The sequence below is a fragment of the Panthera uncia genome, assembly GCF_023721935.1.
Source record: "Panthera uncia isolate 11264 chromosome D3 unlocalized genomic scaffold, Puncia_PCG_1.0 HiC_scaffold_8, whole genome shotgun sequence".
Taxonomy (NCBI): domain Eukaryota; kingdom Metazoa; phylum Chordata; class Mammalia; order Carnivora; family Felidae; genus Panthera; species Panthera uncia.
Genome location: NW_026057586.1, coordinates 13,427,026 through 13,446,783, shown reverse-complemented (window position 1 = coordinate 13,446,783; position 19,758 = coordinate 13,427,026). Strand labels below are relative to the sequence as shown.

Here is a 19,758-nt window from a genome sequence, read left to right as displayed (position 1 = left end):
CTTTCTCCCTCCCTCCTTCCCTTCCTTCTTTCCTTCCTTCCTTCCTTCCTTTTGAGAGAGGGCGAACATGAGTGGGGAGAGGCAAAGGGAAAGAGGGAGAGGGAGAGGGAGAGGGAGAGGGAGAGGGAGAGGGAGAGAGAGAGAGAGAGAGAGAGAGAGAATCCCAAGCAGGTTCCACATCCAACACAGAACCTGATGCAGGGCTCAAGTCTCATGACCATGAGATCATGACCTGAGCTGAGATCAAGAGTTGGACACTTAACCAACAAGCCACCCAGGTGCCCTCGACCCTGGATTCTAAATGGCTGCAAGAATACAGCAAAGAGCTCAACTGTGCCTGTGCACAGTAAGCACTTGATGGTAGCAATTAGTACCTTGGGCACCTGGGTGCTACTCTTATTTTGAATTATTGTTTATGACCTTCACTTACCCTTGCAGAGCTCTGTGGGACCACATTACATTTTGCTTCCTCTCTGCCACCTTTGGCGTTCAGGGAGAAAAGGCTCTGACCCCAGCCCCACATCAGAGAGAATCTTCCACTAACATGGCAAAAATGCTTACATGACCCATAATCTCCCTTTCTGGAGATTTTTCCCCGGCTTCATTATCCTTCTACAAGGTTTCCCTCCCGTCCTCTTCAAATCTTGAAGCCACCTGCACCCCTGGAAACCTTCATTCACTTGTATTTCTATTCTGCACGTAAGGAAACAGGTACAAATGAAAACGTGAAAAGGGGGATGAAATCAATCAGACTAGTCACAGAAGGTCATTGTGCTGTTATTGGCAGTTGGCTGGGCATTGGCACAAAGAGAATTAAACCAATCAGGCACCTTCTCCTAAAAACTTAGAATCAGAAAGAAGACAACCTTTTCATTAGACATTTTTGGTGAAGGGACTTTTTGGGAGAACATTGGAAAACAATTGATCCTTCAGATGTTCATAAAATATTTTAAGCTAAGTTTCTGTGGGGTTTTCTCACTGTTACAACTCATGTTTTCTTCCTTTCTGAATGCGGAGTGAACTTTTTGTGCAGAAGTCTAAAAACCCTGTTTTGCCGATGTATTCACAGGCATGTGTGATATAGATGACCACCCTGCCAATGGTGAGAGTTTATACACTTTTCAAGATTCAGTCCCCAGCCTAATGAGGTCTTAAGAAAAGGACAAACCCCTTAATTTCAAAGATCTGACCTTTGAAACTTTTAGGAAATAAAAGGATTTAAATAGCCTGCTGATACATTTCACAGTGCCTGCCTGCGATTGTTCTTGTGTGGTGTGAATAAGCCTGATTCACTGCCGAGGTGAGGGAGGTTAGGAGATCCTGATAAATTCAGATAAAGGGCAATGAAAATGCTTAGCAACTGAGGTCCCAACAGGGTTCAGGAGGCTTGCAAGAGAAAAGCACTTATAGTCACGAGATGAGAAGGGCTACTACCCTCAACTGACAGATAGATAACGTCATTTATTTTGGCACAAGTCTAGTTAAGATCACTCACAAAAGATCTATCCGAGGCCACGGGCTAAGTGAAACTAGAAAACTGCTAGGCAGAAATATATATGGTTACCATGCTTCGAGTTATAGGAGATAGAGGTAATAAATGTAATTAATAAAATCGAAAATCTGACTGACCTATAGTTGGGGGGGACATGTAAAGACACAGAGTATTCCAACCGACCCCTTAATGCAGAGCGCTGGGCTTAGCCACAGGCTTGCCATTCAGAACCCCACGAGGGAATGCAATCTCTATGAACAATTTCTAAAATGAAGGAAGCACATCATCAGGTAATCACTCGGTGAACAGTATTGACTCATTCGTGAGTATTAACTCCACATTCACCTGCTCACGGAGCGAGAGCAATTACAGACGTTAAAGATGCTCTGGCTGTTCGACCCTGAAGCACTGGTAAGAAGGATCTTGCTTTTTAATCAAAATATAATTATTTTCCCTCCTCGGATCTTCAGGGGATCGAGGATCCTGTCCTCAGAGTGAGGATCAAAACAGGAAGTGAAGAATTTTCAACCACTAATTCTACCCGAAAATGTAAAAAGTCTCCTGTGAGACCCCGAAGGCAGAAAAGGCGATCTTTATGGAGCCCAGATGGGGCTGAACTCAGCATTTAGGCCTTTTCTAGCTCTTCTTTTTCTCCATTTTCTCCACTGGCTCTGCACAGTGATTAAAAACGGAGGGGAAAAGGCAGCTGATTGTCTAGCTCGCAAACACCTTTCAACACAACAGGTTTAGTTCCGCTGCAGAAGTTACGATCGAGTCTTCTCTTTGTTTTAATTCCTGAAAGAAACTGGCATATCCAAGATGAAGAGAAATTCTGTTGCAGCGTATGCATCTTATGGGCTCACTGTTAAAACAGGCAAACTCTGAAAACACCAATTCCACCTGGACGTTTTGGGTGTTATTTGTTTAAACATGTTTGTTTGTTTTTTTAGTGAGGCTAAAAATATTTTCCCTTGGTGTTTCTGAAGGGACATTTAGACTCAAATAAAAATAAATGGCATGTTTAAAACGTTATATTCATCAGACCTGGGACCGACTGCAAAAAACGGATGGAGGAAGTGAATGTTAGGACCTGTGTAGTAGTTTTCCTATTTTGACTGCTCTAAATAGATGTGGAAAAACAAATTGAAAGAAAAAAGTATATCTCCACCCTGTACAAGTGAGGAAAGAAAAAACATTACTCCTATTTGAGTTAAGCTTCAAAATAAATACATGTCCATAGAATAATTTTTCCTGTTATTGGATATCAAGTCCTGTTACTATGAACTATTATAATTATATGAAACTGCTTTTTTCGTACCAGACTTTTTGTCATTGGGTAAAGTCTTGACAGGACTGAGCTGAGAAATTTTAGGAAGTGGTTATTAAGAAATATTTATGGTAGAATAATATTGACTCTAATAACATTTGACTTGCAGTTTCTCTTTTTTTTTATTTGAGAGAGAGAGCGTGTGAGTGAAGGAGAGGAGTCAAGGGGTCGAGAGAGAGAGAGAGAGAGAGAGAGAGAGAGAATCTTAAGCAGGCTCCACGCTCAGCATGGAGTCCGACATGGGGGTCAACCCATGTCCCTGGGATCATGACCAAAGTCGAAACCAGGAGTTGGGCGTTCAACCGACTGAACCACCCAGATGCCCCTTCTTGAAGTTTCCTTTTAAGTGAGAAAAACAATGAGAATCTTAGCAAAGAAAGGGACATTAGACACAGGGTTTCCTCCTTTGGATAACAGAACCCTTTGTTAGGATGCTTACAGCCTTGAGTCATCCATAAATTCCCTGAAAATATAAGGCTAAATGCCCTGTGTGAATTTTTCTGAAAAGAAGGTACGTAGCTTTAATTTAATTTTCAAAGATATACAGACATATTTATTATACACACACATTTAATTTCGTGGAATCCCATTAAGAACCACAGAGCACACCCCCCCTTTCAAAAACATTTATTGTCTGGCATTTCACCTACGATGTCACACAGAACCCCAAATCAAAATTAAGGGAGACCTTGACATTCTATAGGAGTCCGTCATATTATGCCCTGAGTCACCTTCCTCGAATATAATCATCATTCAAAAGGCCGACATGAGTGACCCTCTGGTCACTTTCCAAGGCTCAGGTATGTTTCATGCCCTGGAACTTCGGGAAGCTAAGTCATCAGCACTCACGGAAAACACTGGGCAAGAATGTTTAAGCTTCGACGTTGCAGTAATTCTCCTCTGCTGAGCCTCAAAGGATATACGCTAATTTGAAGAATATTAATTTGTCAGCTGAGGAAAAAATGTATATAGGGAATGCATTTTAAGTTAGACTTGGAAAAGGCAGCTACCCAAAAGCCACAGTGAAACTAGCTAACAGTGCGCTGTTCTGTCTGCAAACTCTCTCACACAAATTATTTCCAGGAGTCACAGCCAGAGTATTTACCAACCAGCACGGCGTGCACCCAGGCCAATCAGGGTGGATTTCAGCTGGCTGTAAACAGCTGGCATAGCTGTGCTGGGCCATCCCAGGTGAATTCCAGCCCCGGTTAGTTTATTTGAGGTCCCTAATGGTGCCAAACCTGTTTCACCAATGGGTTGAAGAAGAAACTCAAAGGGGAAGAAACCGAGCTCAGAGAAGTTGAGAGGTGGCCTGAACTAACTACCTACTAAAACACTGGAGATGAGATTCAAAGCCGCTTCTCTGACCCCCTCTCTCCCCTCCTTCCACTTTGCACATGCCCAGAAATGTTCTCGGGGAGCCCACCTTGCCTGGACCCTATGCCACAGGGGACAACAAAGCGGACTGGGACCGGTCAGCAGTCTACCTACCTAGGCACGTCTTTAGAGCCCGCGGGACAGGTGACCCCTGCTCTCGACTTTTCTGTGGGGCTTGCACCTCTTAGAACAGAGTGACCTGGGGTTGGCTGGCCGGTGGCACCAGCCTCGCCAGGATCCTTGAAGCCTGAGACACGCGAAGCGCTCACACCAGAGATGTGGCTTAGGAGGATGGGAAGGGAGGTGAAAACTGTGGATGGCACTTTGAAGCAAAGGTAAAGCTAAAAACCGGTGTCGGCTCAAAGTCCCGCCACGGTCGTTTGGTTGTGTACCTTCCCGGATGAGTTTGCTTTGTTCCTGTCAGCATTCTGCATGGTCCGCCCACAGGATATTACTTTACTAGGACGGGGAGCAGTGGCGGGAACAGAACTGAGTGTTTAGAGAACCCTTTTGATAAAATCGCTTGCCAGCTAATCAGTGTTTTCCATGACGACGAGACCCAGCCAGAGAAAAATGGGTCTGTCTTTCACCCTTTCTCCACACCCTTCTGACGGTAGAGACCCACTGGGGGTGCGAGGGAGACCTAGGGGACTGATGTGGGTGGTCAGGCACCCGGGGACCACGGTGCAAGAGCCTTCCTGCTCTCGGCTGCCTCGCAACGTCCATGCGAGTCAGTGCTTGCTCAGGAAATGTTGGCTGATTGAACGAGTGAGCGAATAAGTGAAACAAAAAATGAACGAATGAGTTCGTGGTGGGTATGTCCAAGGGCCGGAATCTTCAGACTTCGGTGGATTGCTGGGACCCCTTGGATAGATTGTACCGAACATGCCTTTGCTAAGGGCAGGGGAAGTGTTAACTATCCAGCCACACCTCTGCGTTTCCCACCTCATTCACCTGCACCACCCTGCCTCTCCGCACAACTAGCACAATGAACACCTGACAAAAAAACCCCACAACCAAGGCTCCTGGGTGGCTCGGGCAGTTAAGACTTCATCTCAGCTCAGGTCACGATCTGAGTTTGCGGGTTCAAGCCCTGCATCGGGCTCTGTGCTGACAACGTGGAGCCTGCTCGGGATTCTCTTTCTCTCTCTCTGCCCCTCCCCTGCTCGCACTCCCTCCCTCTTTCTCTCTCTTTCAAAATAAATAAATAAACATTAAAAAATAACCACAGAAAACCTAATGTCCCCTCGTCCTTCTCTGAATATCTACCCTGAGCCCTTCACCAGCAGGCTGTCCACTCAGCCCGGAAAGGCCTGTCTTCTCCCTTCCCGCTCTCCTAAAACAGCCCACCTTAGGAGACCATGGACAAGAGCCACGTGGCCCGACAGGCCCTCCTCACCTCACCTCTCACCATCCACCGCACGCCCCCACCCCGCCGGGTGTTTGCTGAAGACTGCCTTGGACTGGCAACTCTGCTCGTGTTTCAAACCGGATTTGGACCCCTCCAGTGTCAGAGAACCTAGCATCAGGCTTGGCAGGTGGATGTCTGTTGAAGAGTAACAAAGACATCATGGCAAGTTAGGCTTTTCAAGTGTTTTGGCCTTTACGTTTTGGATGACCCCCAGGGAGACAGGGCCTCGAACTCTGGATTCAGAAGTGGCACTGGCTCTCAGAGACCTGGAGAGACGGGGCACAGGACGTGCCTGAGAAGTCGGGCTTCCAGGCCGACCTGTGTGCAGACTGACAATTCACCAGGGAAGGGCTGTAACGTGCTCCCTGGAGCACGCTCTCCCTACCTCCACGAAGAGACGACGGTAGAAAATGAACTCGCCCGTCCCTCTCCAGAGCCCGGCACCAAGCCAGCCTCACAGGTATGTGCACACCTCTCAACAGTGCTATCTGGTCACCAGCCACTTCTCTGAGCTGTCCCACAGTCCCAGTGAGCTGGAGGGATGGGAATAGAACCGGGGCCCTGGTCCCGAGGAGCCTAGGGATAAATCAGTAGGAGACTGGGGGCCACGAAAGCGCCTGGCTGTGGCATAAACCACCAGATAGTTAGAGCTTACGCTGCTTTGCTTAAAAACTGCACCGATAACACAGTCTGCCAATTCTCAATCTTAGGAGATCATCCGCCACCTGGACGTGACCGGCCGCTTACGAGGAAGAGGAAAGCGCTCCAAGATTCCAAGAGACTAAAAGGCTCCTAACTGTTGTTTAGAAATGTAAATGGCCCTAAATTATAACCAGAGAGGGAAACGCATCTAGGGGCAGGGAGGGCCATTCTGTAATCGAGTCTCGGGGCTGTCAGGCTTCTCCAACGCACAGGGCAAATACAGACGGTTTATAGATGTGGGCGAAGGTTCTCAGAGTGAAGAATGTCCATTTCCATCAGAGATTAAAATGCAGTTTGGGAAAACAATTACCTGCCTGGGATCCTGGGAAAGTAAAGCTTCCTGGTTTCTCTGCCAAAGAGAACGATTGTAAAACAAGGCCTGAGAATCTCACAAACAAGATTTTAGAATTTTATCCAAACAGCTGCAGTTCACCTTCAAGGAGCCCAGACGCACTTGGGTCTGATGGATGTTGCAACACCAAGTTCGAGGTCTCCCCGGTCTTGTGCCAAGAGCTGGCCCCACGGGACAAAGACAGAACAGTTGCTCTCTTAATGGGAGCAGAAAACAACCCCCCCACCCCCCACCCCCACCACCCAACCTCTCTGCTTTGTTGTGAAATTGTCACTGTGCCTTTGAGAAGAGATTAAAATCCTAGCCATGTCAAATTTAAAGGGCAGGTTCCCAGGCAGGGACTGGAGAGGGGTTTGGGCAGCGGTGGGGGGTGGGGGGTGGGGAAACCAATTGCAGTGAATTTACAGAGGATTTGGGGATCACAAAAGTCATGGGCCTTGACTCAACTGAAATTAATGGAAAAGTACAAGTCTGCCATTTAAAGATAATAGTAAAATAAAGCGGCAAGGATATTCTGGCTTGTTCTCTGCCTCCATTCTTGAGCCTGCTTAGGAATCTCGGAGTAGGCTTCCTGAGGCACAGCATGGGTGCCGCACAAGCGGCTGTTTTTACCTCCTTTCCTGCCCTGGACACACAAAGATTCGGCAGCCGAGAGGGAGGATAAATGGTCCACCCACAGCTGAACATTTCCTGAGGGCCAGGGAGGTGCTCGGCAAAGCTGCTGGAGTTGGTGGGGGGAAGAAAAAGAATATGAGTTCTCAAGGCATTGGCAGAAAAGACTAGAGAGAAAGAGGCCGTAGGAAAGTTCCCTGGCTTGGTGGCCTTGCCAGATTCTCAGACACGGGACACTCCGCCTTTAAGAAGGAGGCCCTGGATCCTTCCAGAGCCCCTGAATCTCTCATCTGGCTCCAAATCTTCGGAAGTGCTATATAGGAACCCCTCCACGTATTCTCTCCTGACTCCATTTGTAAAGCGAGGAGACGGGTGACCGCAAAGACATTCTCATCCTGTGGGTTTGGTTCCCAGAGAGCGACCCGTTGGGGTGTGGGGAAGAGGGCCCCCAGCTCCACCTTAGGGAGGGAGCACATCTCAGCCCGGGGCCTGATCGTTTCCAGGCCTGAATATGACCACTGGTCTTTGGACAGACACTGACATTGAAGAAATATTCTTTGATTAAAGAAATCTTTTGATTAACGTCATTGTTGGCTCATCCTCCTTTCTAAGATGAGGGACAGGAGTTGTGCCCACCTCACGGGTTAGGGTTCTTACGAAAACGGAACGGGTGGGCATACATGGTGTGGCCCATCGTGGGTGCTGGGCAGACAGTAAATTTCATCACTGTTGCAGGTGCCATTATTCTCTGTTCATTCACTCAGCCTTCCGTTTTCTCGCTCGATGAACTTTCTATACTTTGACACCCATTACAAAGGTATTCTGATGAACGTTTAACGTCCCCCTTCATTCACGAAAGAACTCCAGGGGGTCCAGTCAAATAAGCATACGGCAGGCAACCTATGCCGTCAAGGAAGCACAAGTTTTGACATGATTAAAAAAGCCTTCCTTTCCCACAAGTTCCCTTCCTTCATTTCCCCTTTCTCCTTTCTTCTCCCTTCCAAATCCTCTAAAGATTCCTCGCAGACGTTTTATTAAGCCCTGACAGGTTATGGAAGGTGAGGTTCAGTAGTACGAAGATAAATGTCACTTACAAAGTCGTTCGCCAAATCATGAAGAGCAGGGGCGAGAGAGACCGAACTCCCCCCATAAAGCAGAAGCCCTCTGCGTTGCTAGGAATGCCCGTCCTTGAGCAAAGACTGCGGCAGGAGTCCCCTCTCTCCCTTTGTGAAATGGAAACGGAATCATCTGCCAGCTCCCTGTCCTACAGGGCTCCTCGTGCAGCGTTCAGTCCCTGGAGAGAGGAGGTGGAGGCAGGCTGTCTGCCCACCCCATCCGGGCTCAGTCTCCAGGGTGTTTTCCACCCTCCCAGCCCAAGCAGAGCTATGTGAATGATCGCTACCAGCCAGCTCGGTGGCGGGGAGGCTGCTCTGCTGAGACTCTGTTTCTGGGGGCTGATGCTGCAGGGGGGAGTACGGGGATCTCCCATCAATACAGGAGACCCGCTTCCTGCAGTGGGGACCCATCACCAGTGCTTTGCTGGTGGTGCTTTGGAGCAGGGCTCCTGCGGGAGCTGCCCCCATGGGCAGACACGTCCTTTTTCCTATTATAGTTACAACAAAGACAATAAGCAGCAAATCCACCGAGGGTCCTCGTGGGCTCCCACTAATCAACATCCTCACAATGCCCGTGGAAACTTGTCAACGCACAGACCCTCTGGTTCACTGCGGTCCAAGGGGCTTCTCGTGCCTTTAAAAATAAACATTAACGCTGCGAGGGCACTCTGTTTCATTTTGCACTCTTCCTAGCTGGTGATGGAAGGCTCCAAATGAGACACTTTCAGGGCAATCAAGTGCAAAAAAGGGACAGAGGACACTCATTGTTGCCTGTCTAGTCAGAAATGAAGAGATTTTGCCTTGTTTGGCCAGGGGTTACTAATTTCGAGGATGCCAGTTTTAGAGTTCATCTCAGTTTGACTTGTAAATGAAAGGTGGAAACTAGCCAAAATTACCCTGCTGTGTGGCTGCTGGCCCCAACATGCCTCACAACCCGTTTTCCATGCTGGGGTGGGGCAGAAGTTCGCTGACATCACTAGAAAGTTCAGGAAACTAGGAGGTGGGACACAAGCAGTGGAAGACGGTGAGGCTCAGGTTCGGCGTATGTCCCGTGTTTCCACTTGACCCTTCCGTGTCCTCACCTACAGAGAGGGTGAGGGTTTGGCTTTCTCTTACAGAGGCGCTCTTGGCGTTGGCTGTATCAGAATTGCCCAGGAGCTTGGCAAAAATACAGTTGTGTGGGCTCTTCTGTGAGGCCAGGCCTCTGGAGTCTTTGGTAGCTGTCCTAAACCAAGACTTCAGAACCACTGCCTTTCAGGACAGTGAAGAGAAATAAGGATGAGAAGAGTTGGTAAAGGTTTATTGAAATAGAAATGTAAATTTCTTCTAATACTTTTTTTTTCAAAGCTTATTTATTTATTTTGAGAGATAGAGAGAATGACCAAGTGCGGGAGGGACAGAGAGAGAGAGGGAAAAAGAACCCCAAGCGGGCTTTGCATTGTCAGCACAGAGCCTGATTTGGGGCTCGAACCCACGAACCGTGAGATCATAACCTGAGCCGAAGTTGGATGCTTAGCCAACTGAGCCACCCAGGCGCCCCCGTCCTTCTCCCTTATCTGGCTTTGCCTTCACCTTTTCTCCTGTCCTTTACACAAGTCACTCTCGTCTTCCTAACAGCGAAATCACTCCGGGAGCTCCAAGTGTCACATGCAGAGGGTCTGGAGGACTGGGTTCGGGATGTGGCCTGGGCGTCAGGATCGTTAAACACTCCGCAATGACTCTAACGTGCAGCGAAGATGTGTGGAGACCTGCTTTATTTAGGTCGGTCAGACGCAGCCTGCAGGATCAGGAAGGTCACCTGGACACGGCCAGGCTGACAAGGTGGCTGCCTACGGTCCCGCTGTTTTCAATAAAGCACCACGAAGAAGCACGCAAGTGGCCCCGATGACGCTCTAGCCGTGTCAGCTGAGAACACCTGGCCGTCCCGGCTGCCCTCCCGGAGCGAGAAGCCCAAACACCTCCATGGGCGAAGTGCGGCTTGGCGGGTCTGTGCAGAGGGACTCTGAGAAAACAGAGTCTCCCTTGGGACCAGCGGCTGTCCGCAAGCTGTGTGACGGCAAGGAACGTGGCTAGCACAGCCTCCCTGCATTTTACTTTTTTATTAAAAAAATTTTTGTTTTGGTTGTTTATCTATTTTGAGAGAGAGAGAGAGAGAGAGCATGAGAGCAGGGGAAGGGCAGAGAGAAAGGGAGAGACAGAATCCCAAGCAGCTTCTGCATGAGCACAGAGCCCGACATGGGGCTCCAACTCACGAACCGCCAGATCATGACCTGAGCCGAAACGAAGAGTCGGACACTTAACCCACTGAGCCAGCCAGGCGCCCTTCCCTGCATTTTAAAGAGCCCAAAACGAGGGGCGCCGGGGCCAACTCGGCTCTCCTGGTGAGACCCACACCACAAAGCAGACCTTAAAGCTAGCTGGCCCTTCTGCAAAGCAGCTCTCCGGTGTCGTTGCACACAGACACACAGACCTGGCACAGGACGGACAGTTTTACGTGGAGCTCTGCTCTGCACCAATCTCCTTACGGAAGTCGTTCAGACTGTTACAAAACCTCGTGTTCCCGCCCTGGGCATTTGTCTGAGGACGAGGGCAACTCCCTGCAACGGATTCTGGGGATGACCCAGCCTGCAGCCCCTCGGGGACGGGCAGGCTGGGAACAGAGCATTACCCAAACAGCCGAGGCTTGTGCACACCGTGGGAGTCAGGGTAGTGCGGCGGGAAGCGCGCGCTCTGTCTCCCGCACTTGGCACGGAGCCTGGTGCACGCAGGTCGCCAATGAGTGAGCAAACGCATGTCATGTTGAAGGTGGAGTTGAAACCCACTACTTGCCACGGACAAGGAACTGCTGAGGAAGGCTAGCGAGCACGGGGCTTCCCACACGGAGCATGCCCAGCTGGCAGATGGGAGCACAGAAGGGGCCAGGGCACGTCCTGAGCGCCAGCCACCAGGGAGGGCTGGAAAAGGCCCCCTGGGATGCCCCTCCCCTTGGCTGCGGGCCAGGAACGAGGAGGAGAAGAAGAGTAGAGGCGGTGTGTCTGCTCCTCCAGCTCCCCAGGTGAGGAAAGCGGGCCCTCCATGGGAGCCCGTGTCTTGGGCCATGTCCCCGATCCCCCGAGGCCCCGTGCTCAGCTGCGCCCGCCGGCACCTCGGGGAGAGCTGAGCAGCTGTGAATTGAGAGGCTTTGCAAAGGCGGCAAGAATGAAACCAACTCCACAAAGGGCACCGAAGACAAAGGGCGCATCGGAATGGCTACGTGTGCAGCAGGAGTTCAGAGGGAGGGGACACCAGGCCATCATCCTCTGTGTGGGTGTGGGGAGCTCAGAAAAACGTGTCTGAGAACTCGACACAGATATCTGGAATCACGCAGTTGGAACGGTCACCATTCGCTGGAGAGATTCCTCCGCTCTCTCTTTCCTCTCTCCTGTGTACTTTACACAGTGCGATTTATTTTAGCAGGAATAACTGTACTCCCCTCTTACGGCCCGACTAGGAGCTTATTTGGAAGGCAGCTTGCCACGGAGCGCTGACCCTCCACTCCACGGCGTAGGAGGCCTGCCCTTCAAACACGCACTGCCCCGGGGACCACACAGGCACAAATATGTGGCAGCCAGAGCAGAAAAGAAAAAGGCACCTTGAAGAAATGGAACGGACCGGATCCTGGAGAGTTTGACTACGTCCCAATGGATGTATTCAGGGGATGGTGACACCAATCAGAACACACTTGTCGGTCGTTGGTAAGATGGAAAGGCCAACATTGGCAGCGCCCATGCCAACCTTTCTCCTTTCCTTAGGATTAAGCATGTGACACCATCGTGGTGCCATTACCTTGACCACCAACACAGTCTCCTAACTTCTCGTGTTCAGACTCTGTGCTCACTAAGCTACCTCTTAAGCTCATCTGGCTTCCCAAGAAAATCTACCCACAGAGGGACCATGGGCTGGGGCAGGTAAGCGTCTGTATCTCCTTACAAATGAATATGCTGGCACTGTGGGCTGAACACCTGTCCAGTGGGCTGTTAGTGGGAGTCAGCCCCTAAGAGATGGATTTGTCCTTGAGGAATGGACACATCAGGTCTTTGTGCAGCCGCCATGAGGTTCACACCCCGTGCCGCGGTGAATCCAACAGGTAATGTCACCCTCAGAAGCCTCTTAGAGTCACCCTCTTCAGCTTCCCGCGCCGGTAGCCCAACAAATTGTTGAAAGCCTTCCGTGGCTGCTTCTTGAACTTATGCACTTTCCTCAAGTGAAGAGTAGATTCAGAAATGACCAGAGTTTTGCAGGGTGTGGACGCCTTGCGTGATTTCCGCGGTGCAAGGAGCAGCGGGCATCGGTTTCACTCCCTAGCTACGTGGAAAATTTCACAGCGGATATAAATTCTGATCTGTTTATTCCTTCAGCCACCCCTGATTCTAATATAGTCAGACTGAATTCCAGTCAGAAAGGTTGCCCAGTGTGAGAGATGTCTGCTCTTAAAGAACAAAGGATTTAGTTGGGGAGATATATACATGAAACGATCAAGCATAGTCAATGACACAAATAAAAACATAGCCCAAGCCGATAAAGGAATCAGCCAGAATTTAGTGGAGTCAGCTTAGTGTCATGATAAAAAGGATGCGTCTGGAAGTCAAATGGACCCGGATTCTAACGCTCGCCTGTTTGTGACTTCGTAAGGTACAAGCGAGGCTCAGCAGGGTGGGAACAAAGTGCCTGACGCATGGGAGGTGCTGGAGAAACGGTCGCTAAGAAATCTCCATGCAGCAGGGGAAAGGGGAGGACACTTTATGCTCACTCTGTATCAGGCACTGTTCTCAGTGCCTTATCGCATTAGCTCATTTCACGTGGCAGCGACCTTACGAGGTAGGTACCATTATTAACTCCGTTTACTGATGAGCAAAGCAAGGCCCGGAGGAGTTAAGTAATTTGCCCAAGGTCAACACAGCTCGTACGTGAGAGCTGGGATTTGAATCCAGGCAATGTGGGCCCCGAGTCTGGGATGTTAACCACTTTCCAGTCTTTTCTCATTACATACGCCACACACACCTCTTTGAGTCCTACTCATTACCGGACAGAATTGTCAAAATGCCTTAGATATTTGGGATGAATATTGAAAATATTATAAATCCCTTGCTTGTAGGGAGTGGCTGTTTGGTGCGATCTCTGTGGATCACTCCGTGACCTCTCCAAGACAGTGATGTGTACGGACTATTTCTGTCTCAGTTAATATACGGCACCGTATAAACACTGACTCAACCAGAGAGCCTGGACAATAAATTATCACCATCCCAAGTGCTAAAATAGCACTTGATTTTCTCTCTGCCCAAGCATGCTATCTATTTATATTTTGCTTACTTCTGTGGCATTCACAGTGCTTTATACACATTTCATCACCGCTACACTTCTGTCAATTTATTGTCTCTATTACACACATGTGACTAATGTACCCAACAACACTTAATATCACTACAGGGCTCTCAGTTTTCAACTAGCTTTTTTATCTAAGGGATTTACCGACTGCATTTAATTTATAACTGGTGGAAATTTGCTGACAATTAGAAGAATAGCATTTTACCGTTTCTTTTGTAACTAAATTCATTTTGTATATGATACGATCATTCTTGTCCCTGGATAGTAACCATGTATTATTTTTTATCCTTTACAATTCCATTTATGGCTGACCTTGAATCGGAATAGATCTGTTATTTTTTTTTTCAAGTTAATTTTTTTATTTTGAGGGGGAGAGAGGCGAAGGAGGGGCAGAGAAAGAGGGGGAGAGAGAGAGAATCTCAAGCAGGCTCCACCCTGTCAGCCCAGAGCCCGATGTGCAGCTTGAGCTCATGAACTGTGAGATCATGACCTGAGCTGAAATCAAGAGTCAGACACTTAACCGACTGAGCCACACGGGTGCCCCTAGATGTGTTATTTTAAAACTACAAATACAATTGCCTTTCTTCCTCAGTTGACTTTCTGAAGTCCAATATATACATACGTCTTATTTTTTCAGGTGGATGAGGGCAGGGACACAGATGCATTTTCAAATTTGGTCTTCACCTTTTCGGTTTTCGTATTCATGGGCAAAAAATAAATTCAGATGATGAGACGGAGTAAGGAAAAGAACCCCAGAGAAAGATTTCCTTGACCAGCTGGAGGACAGATGAGAGCCCCAAATTCTGGTGTGCATAAACTGGAAAACCAGGTTTGTGTGTTGTCAGCAGTTAACAGAACTTAAGATTTAGAAGCAGGCCTTAGTGCCGAATGTATAAAGAGAAATGGAGCGAGGGTTGTCATCTGATGTTTCTGTCAGTGACACATAAAAATAGCCCAAATGCTTATTAGCCTAAGGCTGGGGGCATTCTGTTTCCTTTTGTCTCCCCTCGTGTGAATATCCGTCCTTATTATTGAAAACAGAAACTCCAGCCTTAAGCATTTCCCGGCTTCAAAATAAGGATATTATGCCACAGTCCCTGTCCAAGAACCAGCAGTTACTTCCTTCCACAGGAGCCCCTGAAGTTTTCCACCTTGCCCAGGCGTGTCACCTGCCAGGGTGAATTTACGAAGAAGGGAAGGTATGACCAGACACGAAGATGACTCCTAAATGCCCTCAGGATCAATGATGGTGTTGGAGGAATGTTTAGAAACAAAGTCATTTATTCTGGGCGGTTTTGTGCCATGATGTCGAGAGCCCTTAACAAGGTCCAGGAACCAATCCGTAGTCAAGATCCTCATTCACAAGAGAAGGCCAGGCACTTCACACATGCACCGAGTTCTCTTTTACCTCTGGACATCAGCACATTCTGTTCTCTCGCCGCAGATAACTGGGCACTTCAATTCCTTTTCTTTCAGGACTTCGTTCCCATTTCCTCTAAAAAGCTTTTCCCAAAATTGGGTCAGATTCCCTATTCCGGGGGCATGGTCCCACGGCTATGCCAATCCCACTTACCTTACAAGGTTGCAAAATGCCAGCAGCCCCTGAAGACCAGGTCCCAGGAAAGAGTTGAGTGGGAGAATGGGTGGAGGGTGGCAGGAAAGCAAGAATGGGGATGGGGGCTTGGAAGGGCCTGTCTAGGACTGTTACCGTGACTTCTACATGGCCACCCTGGGTGGACCCTATGGAACTGTGGAAATCTTGTAAATCAAAACCAGGCCAAGCCTAAAATTAGTTCAACTAATAGAAATTACATTACTTGAATGTTTCCAAAGCAGGTCTTGCTTTTTTATTTTTCTTTGTTCTTCATCTCAAGAAAATAAACAACGGTATGGCGTTCAAATCTGAATCAGGCCCGGCCCTGAAGGCTGGAGCGGTTTTCAGATGGCAGGTGGCATGTCCCACTTGGCCCTGCTCATGGAGGGCTGGCGTTTACCCGATGGAAATATCAGCAGAACCAAATGAGCTTGGGAAGTTTCCATTAGCTTCATAGCTATAGGGTCAGAGCTCAGACAAATGTGAAGCAAGGAATAAATAATCACAATGGTGAGTGAAATGTGCTCGAAAGCAAGATGATAACGAACGATTAAAGCATGTTTGCTGTTATATCTTTTTCCAAAGTTATCTGTTTCAACAGCAAAACAGACGCTCAGAAATTAATTCACCAGTGCCATGTCTCAGGCAGAACGACATATGGAAATAGCACGGTCTTTGGCGTTAGGCCGGGCTTGAGGGCTAGCTCCCAAACTTCCTTGGCTACACAACTTTGGCAAGTTACTTAAGTTGGTCCAGCCTCCACTTCTTCATCGTCTGTCGGGGTTTTGTGAGGTTTACAGAACATATAATACAAGTGTTCAGCTCCTGGTTCAATAATAACGACTACTGCAATCGCCATTATCTTTAACACCATTGGAGAAACAGTAAAAACATCAGTTTGGAAATTATGAACGACCCTAGGCTGGACTGAAGTTTAGTTGCTTATGTGATATGCATAATGGTCTGAATAAGCAAATCAGAATGCAAACTAGAAAGTAGCTGACAAACAGAAGACAGCAAACTTTCAAGCATTTTAATAACACCCGTTTTACTATAAACAATATGGGTATGTAAGCTAATCTTTAAAAAAAATTTTTTTTGATGTTTATTTACTTATTTTTGAGAGAGAGCGCAAGCTGGGGAGGGGCAGACAGAGAGAGGGAGACACAGAATCCGAAGCAGGTTCCAGGCTCTGAGCTGTCAGCATAGAGCCCGACGTGGGGCTTGAACCCGCGAACCGTGAGATCATGACCTGAGCCAAAGTCAGACGCTTAACCAACTGAGCCACCCAGGTGCCCCTAACTAATTTCAGTTTGTATTACTTTGTCATAATTATTAATTTTATTTTACTAATTTTAATTACTTTTAATTTTAATTTACTTTATAATACTCCATAATTAGTAAATTATATTATATTAACAGGACAGTATATTTTATATCCTTCCAAAAAATGCTATGCTTATACAGCACACTCTCCATACAGACTTCAACTTTTCCACTCTACGCTAATCTCACGCATCTTTCTATGTCAGTTCATAAACATCCACCGCAGTTTTTAACAGCTATATTTAATTTCATAATACCAATTTACCATCATTTAGCCAGGCCCCTGCACAGATATTTCTTTTTCTTCCTCAGTTTGTTTGTTTTATGCTTTTGCTGCAAAAACAAAATAAATAACGCTATGATGGATGTCCTTCCATATACATGGGAAAACCCCTAGAAGTGAGATTGCTGAGTCAAAGCGCACACAAACTCAGTATTTTCAAAACTGAGGTCAAACTGCCCTCCAAAAAAATTCACCAAAATATACCTTCCTTTAATGGCGTGTGAAAAAACAAAAACAGAAAAACCCCTGACTGTTTTACACTTGCTTCCCCTAACTCTCGCTCTTTCTAGACATGACCCCGAGAAGAAGGTACAACCTGAAGTCATCATAGTAACTGATTTAAATATTTACCCTTTGATATTTACCCTTAATTCGTGACAGTTTCTTGCAGGTCTCATCTGGAAATGCTTCCTTTAGAAATGTAAACAACACTGGAGGTCTAAAAGTTTCTGTTCCTCCTAGCTTAGGTGTATCAAGTCCCTCCCGTCAAGGAGGGGGCCAGGAAGAGCTCTCCAGCCCCCAAAAATAAAAAGCAACAATCAAGTTAAAACAACAATCAACCAAGACAATTCACAGATAAAAGCATCCAGGGTTGCATTTACTCAAGGTTTCTCCGTGTGAGGCTCAGCGCTTAGGTATTTCACAGACACGATCTCGCTTTAGGGTCTGTGTATTTGCGGGCACTTATGAGCCCAATAAAAGCCTCCCAGGTTGCCCGATGAGACCTGGGAAAACGGCTGTCCTTCACCTCTGGTGACAGCCGTGAAGATATCAAAGCCCCGCACCCCCACCATTTCCCACTCGCCCAGCCCCCTCCCCCAACTCTCCCCCAAGGAAACGCGGTACCCCTTTGAGCCAGCATAGGCCGGCCATCTGTTGGCCCCAAATCCCCATAACTGCTGTTCCTCTTGCTGACCCGAAGCTTGGGGAGATGCTGAAGTGTCTTCTGATCATTGAAAGAGATGGACAGGAGTTTGACGCAGTTTGGGTGTTACGTGTAGTCTGTTCTATCTGAATCCTATGAACCCTGGTCACGGAGAAGTGGTCTTTTCGATAACCTCCGGGTAAAACAGAACGGCGAACGAACCAGAACGCCTCACTCTTCTAGCTAACCGGGGACTCCACCGTACTCAAGTATTTCACTCCTGCTGTCAAACTGAGCAAAAGAATAGATGCCCCCCTCCCAAGGTAAAAAAATGTGAGCAAGACCATTTCCCTAGTCAGAATCCAGCATGGCTCTGTCACACACACACACTGACAAATGATCTCCCAGGGAGCAGCCACATCACTGAGGTTAGACCCAAAAAGTAATTGGTTTGGAATGCAGAGCTTGACTAAAGGACTTACGGCCCCAGTATATTCTCTAATACATTTAAAACTGTTTTTCTGAAAGTTTTCCAAAAATCAGTTTTGTTTTGTTTTGTGTTTTTACATTTATTCATTTTTTGAGAGACAGAGCACGAGCGGGGGAGGGGCAGAGAGAAAGGGAGACACAGAACCCGAAACAGGCTCCAGGCTCTGAGATTTCAGCACAGAGCCCGACCCGGGGCTTGAACCCACAAACCGCGAGATCATGACCCGAGCCGAAGTCGGACGCTCAACCGACTGAGCCACCCAAGCGCCCCTCAAAAATCAGGCTTTTGAAAATGAATCTACATTTTCTCCTCAAATTAACAAGACTCCCCCCTTCCCCCAAGCTCGGAGACATGCTCCACGAAGTATCAGAAGCTGGACACCAACAGCATTGTGGGACTTAGCAGAGCTCACCTTTCAGACAGCAGGCCCACCACCATCACACCCCCACTCTGCTGCCTGTGAGGGAAGGAGGGATTCTCCAGACTCCCTTTCTGAAGGTCAAGTCCCCGGTAATGGTTTCTGAGCCCCAGAAGCCAGGGGGCTGCCCCAGAAAATGAAACCACTTTGAGAATCTTTATTTTAGTAACTATAAATCCCCTTGGTCTGTCTATTGACAGGCCTACCTTCCACCGAATTCCACTTTCTAGCCAGAAAAATTTTAGTGACATTCCAGTATATTCAGAAACAGGTCATTTGTATTCAATAGCGTCACTAACCTACTCAAATGAAAAAGTGCTTTTTGTGTGTGTGAAATACATCAAACTCTATTTAGGTATCTGAGGCAGGTTTCTGTGAAATCACTTGCTGGGGGTATCCGTGCGCAGCAGCTGCTTACTGAAGAAAGGAAGCCAGCCTTGGAGTTCAGGATAAGCCCTAAAGGTTTCTGGAGATTCTGAAATCGGTGCCAGAGAGTAATAAGCCTGTAAGACAGTTAGCTTGCAAAGGTTGTAAGGGCGGTGCACTGGGATCCCCTTAGGACAGGCTGTTGTATGTGATTAATTAATCACTGACCAATCGGAAATTGCTAAATATTGAAGTGAAATGGGAAATTAAAAAAGAAAAAATTAAAAAAAAAAAAGCAAGCCCTGGGGCGCCTGGGTGGCTCAGTAGGTTAAGTGTCTGACTTTGGCTCAGGTCATAATCTCACGGTTCGTGAGTTCTAGCCCCTCATCAGGCTCTCTGCTCTCAGCATAGAGCCTGCTTCGGGTCCTCTGTGCCCCTCTCCCTTTGCTCCTTCCCCACTCTCTCTTGCTCCCTCTCGCTCAAAAATAAATAAACATTAAAAGAAAAAAAAAAGACCTGGCTTTTCTTTCTTTCGAATTATTAAAAAATAACCTGAAAGTATAACGTGTGGCACATAAATCACCCACAATTTGGGCGCCTCCTTCCTTTGCGTGACAGCATGTGTATTCAACTACTCTGCACTCAGTGTTCCAGGGGCTGGGGC

At 47.7% G+C, this 19,758-nt stretch overlaps 1 protein-coding gene across 2 annotated transcripts in view; it reads right to left on the bottom strand.

Annotated features, from left to right (window-relative positions):
* Positions 1-19,758, bottom strand: part of BCL2 (BCL2 apoptosis regulator) — a 177,052-nt gene that overhangs the window by 42,747 nt on the left and 114,547 nt on the right. The window lies entirely within an intron of this gene.